Consider the following 6,000-nt stretch of genomic DNA (forward strand, 5'->3'; position numbering starts at 1 on the left):
TATGTATACCAATTTCTCACTATATTTATATTACGAATACTGTTCACGGAGTCAACGAACACTATTCATTGAAACAACAACGTCGTTAATTGACCGACGAAGATTATTCGTTGTGCCAATAACAGTGTTATTTCTCCTAACGTATACTGCTTCATTCATCCAATAAATTTCGTTTATTTCTACAATTATTTCCGTTTATTCTTACAATTAAATCCGTTCATTCCCACAATAAATACGGTTATTCTTACAAGCAATTCTATCCATTCCTACAATCAGTTTCGTTCATTCCTACTATGAACGTTTTTTATATTAATAATTACTGAATGCATTAGCTCAAGGTATGATATTAATTGATTAATAATAATTTTGCAAATCCCCTTTTTTGTCCTAAACCTAATGGACTTTACACTGTGTGATTTCTCATAATATTTCACTTATACAGTGCGCTGGAATAAGTGTTACACCCCTCCCCCTTATTAACTTATTTATTTTAAGCACATAAGCAAAACGCTCGGACAGGTCGATTTTTAAAATAATCAAAGTATATTACAACATCACTGTTTCGAACTTTACACGATACCTCTTCAGATGACAGGCACAACTTTGTTTTTTTAAAATGGGAAAGTACATCATGTGACAGCTCATTTAAAAGCGTTTGAAATAGTGATTACAAAAATGTATAACACTTTAATCCTTTTTGAGAGCGCAGGTACAAAATTTCGATCGAATTCTTTTAAAACGCATTCATTTTTTTTTGGAATCCTGAGAAAACTAATAAGTATTTTGGAAAAATTTAAACGCAGAATAAAAGATTACATTATTACCGAGGGCCGAAAGTTCCTTAGAATAAACAAAAAGTTTCTTTTGAATGGTATATTTGAAATTAAAAGTCATACTGAATTTTCTCTTTTTCACCCCTGTGATTTCTTAAAATAATCATTATAGAAGTTATCAGGGACTTCAGACCCTCGATAATACTGTAATATTTTATTCTGCGTTTAAATTTTTCAAAAATACTACTTAGTTTTCTCAGGATTTGAAAAAAAAAATGAATACGATAATAGACACACGAAAACTTCCTTCCAGTACGGACTACACTTGGAAACGAAATGAAATTATGCGGCACCTCGGCAGTGGCAACAGCATTGTTTAACAAATAATTATTTTTTAAACAATGGTAGCACAGAGAAGCTCGGGGTATCACGATAAGGAAAAGCCGTTATATTTCAAATGGTCAAGCAAAACATTTATTATTTCAACAGCTGCGTTTATTGTTACCATGAACGCATTGATTGTGGGTATTAAACGCAGTAGTAGATTGATTAATGCGTTCGTTGTCACCACAATCAGTTTACATCTATGGAATAATCCAATTTTACTCTATATTAACAACATTTGTACATTGTTTTAATGAAATATGTACGTTGTCACGATAAACCAAAGTAATTGCTTATCATCTACGAAATTAGGAAAGTATTTTGCTGTCAGAATTATCATTATTTATTAAATATACGAAACTAACTTATTGGCTGAATAAATTGAGTGTAATTGATTAATGTACTCTTGTTATTTTCACAACTATTATTCAATCATTGTGATAATAACCAAATACATTCACCAATGTCTAAAAGTTCGTTGAAACAAAAATTAAATTGTTTTTAGAACGAAATACTATTCAATAATTACTGTTAATCAATATTACGAACTAAATTTTTTTGAGTGAGGGAAATTGCCCTATATTCTTCAACAAGTCGTTATGTCTGATATGTAAAAGTGTACAGTAAAAATATCCTATGCTGGTGCTGTAGGGTAAACTTTAGATTTCAAGTACCCCCACACAAAAAATTCTAATAGTGTGAAGTCCGAGCTTTCCATCTTATCGAACCTCGTCGTCCAATCCATCTACCACGATATTCCTCATCTAGGTAATATCTTACTGCACCATAATAGTGTGAGCACTATCTTGTCAAAACGTTATTTCCAAGTTGCGAAATCATCTGTATTATCTTCCAGAATTTCAAGAATTAACGGCTCAATTGCGTTTTGTAATATAGGTCTGGATCCCGCGTATGAAAAAAAAGTTGATTAATAGCAAGCTGAAAATTTGTTAATAGCTTAAGGGTGTCTAGTCGGATAAACTTTGATATATGCAAACATTAAACCAGGGGCAATTTTAATTGTGGAACAGGTTAAAAATTTGGAACGGTCAGACCACGAAAACGGCACATTAATTTTGTCCGACAGAATAGACTTAAACTCTCCGAACAGAGATTAAACTCTCATGCAAAAATCAGACTGCTATTTATCACCTGTCATAATTCCTGTCATTTGACATATTCTACATGTTCCACTGATTAAAACGCCCATTTGGTGATAAATAGCAGTCTGATTTTTGACAAAATACTTGTGCCGTTTTCGTGGTCTGACCGTTCCACAATTAAAACTTCCCCTGTTCCAGTGTTCCCATGTATCAAAGTTTGTCCGACTAGACACCCTTAAGCTATTAACAAATTTTCAGCTTGCTATTCATCAACTTTTTTTTCATACGCGGGACCCAGTCCTAATATCTCTAGACAAACTTCACCAGTTAGGTTATCAAATGAAAGAGATGATCAATCATCCCATCACGTACATTTCACTCTCCCGAGAGATTATCAGAGGGGCTATAGGATCAGCTCAGCTCAGCTCTTTATATATATGTGGGTTATTTCTACATGTCCAAATAATAGTCCAGAAAGCCACTGCGTCCAAAAAGGACCCCTTTTAACAAATTTGATGTTGCCAGGACCAAAAGTGGGTCAAACATTTTTAAACGTTTTTTTTTTGTTTTTTTCCTAAAATTATTTTTTTTTGCGTGGAACAAAGTTTGTTTAGGTTTTTTGGTTCATTCCAAACAGAAAAGGTGTTTGGTGACTTTTCTCTAAAGTTGATAGTTTTTGACATATAAGCGATTAAAAATTGAAAAATTGCGAAATCGGCCATTTTTAACCTTCAAAAACTATATGAAAAACTTAAAATTTGAATGTTGCGAAGGTAGGTAGATATTCTTTAAGCATCGATTGATGAAATCTCGAAGAGTTTTTTGGAGTGCATTATTCAAAACTCGTTTGTTTTTTAATTTCTAATCACGCGTGCGCGACATTATTTTCCACCGTTGCTTGTGTATACAGTATGGTGCAAATGAAAGGAATAAATTCGATATTTATTAAACCGGCGACTTTAAGGAAAAAACCCGAAACAGATCGATTTTTATTTTTAAGTTATGATATTGTGGCATATTATACTAGTGACATCATCCGTCTGGGCGTGATGACGTAATTGATGATTTTTTTAAATAAGAATAGGGGTCGTGTGGTAGCTCATTTAAAAGGTTCTCCAATTCTCTATACAGTAATGTAAACATTTACATAATTATTTATACAGGGTGTCCAAAAAATTTTTATTAAATTAAATTATTTGAAAAAACAAGAAGTAGAAGGACACCCTGTATAAATAATTATATAAATGTTTATATTATTGAATAGAGAGTTGAAGAACATTTCAAATGAGCTAGCACATGATCCCTATTCTCATTTAAAAAAATCATCGATTACGTCATCACGCCCAGATGGATGCCGTCACTAGTATACGATATATGCCACAATATCATAACTTAAAAATAAAAATCGACCTGTCTCGGTATTTTTCCTTAAAGTCGCCAGTCTACGAAATGACGAATTTATTCCTTTCATTTGCACCATACTGTCGGTGGAAAATAGTGTCGCGCACGTTTGATTAGCAATTAAAAAACAAAGGAGTTTTGAATATTGTGTGGCAGAAAACTCTTCGGGATTTTATCAGTCGATGTTTATAGAATATCAACCTACCTTGGCAACATTAAAATTTTCAGTTTTTCACATAGTTTTTGAGGGTTAAAAATGGCCAATTTTTCAATTTTTAATCGCTTATATGTCAAAAACTATCAACTTTAGAGAAATGTCACTAAAGACCTTTTCTGTTTGGAATGATCCAGAAAACCTAAAACAACTTTACTCCACGCAAAAAAAATAATTTTAGGAAAAAAACAAAAAAAAAAGGATTTAAAAAATTTTTGACCCACTTTTGGTCCTGGCAACATGGTAATTTGTTAAAAGGGGTCGTTTTTGAGTAAGATTGTGCAAAAAATCCGAATCGGAATATTTTTCCTAGCGGATGCGCAGTGGCTTTCTGGACTATAAGGTGACACAAAAGGAACTAAGAAATGTGAACTGTCAAATCCCGTTAATATTATGACATAGATCAATAATTCCTCTAAAATAAAGTTTTATTTACGAGTGATATTTAAATTTACGATTGTATCATTTTGGAGTGTACAGCAATACGCAATATGTCACCATTAATATCATCGCAACATGACAAACTAAAACTAGAGCAAAATAAATACAGGCTATTATTCACACGGAGCGCAAGAGACCTACATTCATTATCTCTAATTATTTTAGAGTGAAGGCATTATTATTTACTTACTTACCTACCGGTACGAACGCATAAAACAGACTGTTGTCCCTCTTCAAACTCATCCTTAGCCAGATTTGAGTGATACTATTTGTCTACGTATGTGAGAATGAATGATAATGCCTTAATCCATTATCCTAATCATTCAGGATGTTCGGGAGATTCTCTAACAATGACAGATGTACTGGAGGACCCTTCTCTCTTTCAAGGTGCCAAGATGCGGTTAATTAATTTAGTAGGATCTTTGTACATTGGGAAGAAACCGGATGTTGGTTTAAGCGTAATACACACGTTTCAATACTCTAATTTTTAGAAAGAAATTAAACTCAAATAATAATCCTTACTCAATATTTATTTACAAAATATTTTAAAAAACATCAGATCAGGTAAACGGTTTTTAAAAACCTAAAATACGTTGCCTGTGCCCCAAAATTAACGCATACTTTTAAAAATCCTGGTAAATCAAATAATTTTAATGTTTCGGATTTTGTGATAATATATTATTATTACAAAAATTAAGAAAAAGATCTTCTGTGTAAGAGGTATATGTATTTGAAAACCCCAATAAAGGGCCACATTAAAAAACAGAACGTTTTCGCTCTAAAGAGAGCATCATCAGTGTTCTAAGCCTAAAATAAGTATAATCATAATTAGTGAAAATAAGAGTAAAAAACTTAAAGGTTGACCAAGATAAAAAATTACGTTATACTCACAAGCTCTACATGCTAAGCCACCAAAAATACATGGGTTAAAACCTTTAAAATGCTGACTAAAAGCCTTACATTGGCGTGTTATATATTAAACCTTGGCGATGGGTGAAATTTAAGAAATATATGGTACATTCCATGTCAAATCACTCAGGCAAAAAATTTTGGATCTCCGATTTGTCTGAAAATTGGTATATAGCTTCTGAGGGACGTAAAAATAAGATATTTAAGGTCTAAAAATCTTCTTTTTCTTTTTTTTCTCAAAATGTTATTTTATGCGATTTAACAGTGATTTGGTGTTTATTTAAACAAATTTGCATTTTCTGTCATAAAGTATCAATGAAAAACATAATATTTTAATAGAAAGGACTCAAAAATGTCATTATATGGCATTATGACAAGTTATTTTGAATCAAAACAAGTTTTTGATCAAATTTTATAGTGTAAAAAACGTTAAAATACCGTTTTTTTTACATTTTCCTCCATTCCCAAAATACATCATCATCGACTTGGCTGAAAATTTGCCCACAGATAGCCAAAAGATAGGACTTTAAGTGGTTAGAAGGATTTGAATTATATTACAATACCAAAAAAGTTACATGCAGTAATATCAGACTCAAAACTATATATTAGTCCAGTCGGGATAGCATTTGACCTTGAATGCTGAGCTGCCCAAAATTTTATTTTTCTGATCTTTAGGGGAGTCAATAGTAGCCTAAATTTAAAATCATGAATGAATTCCTCCGTTACTTTAGCCGCCATCTTGATTTTAAAGGAGAACCTGTTTTGCTCAAAATCT

The sequence above is a fragment of the Diabrotica virgifera genome, chromosome 9 (assembly GCF_917563875.1).
Source record: "Diabrotica virgifera virgifera chromosome 9, PGI_DIABVI_V3a".
Classification (NCBI taxonomy): domain Eukaryota; kingdom Metazoa; phylum Arthropoda; class Insecta; order Coleoptera; family Chrysomelidae; genus Diabrotica; species Diabrotica virgifera.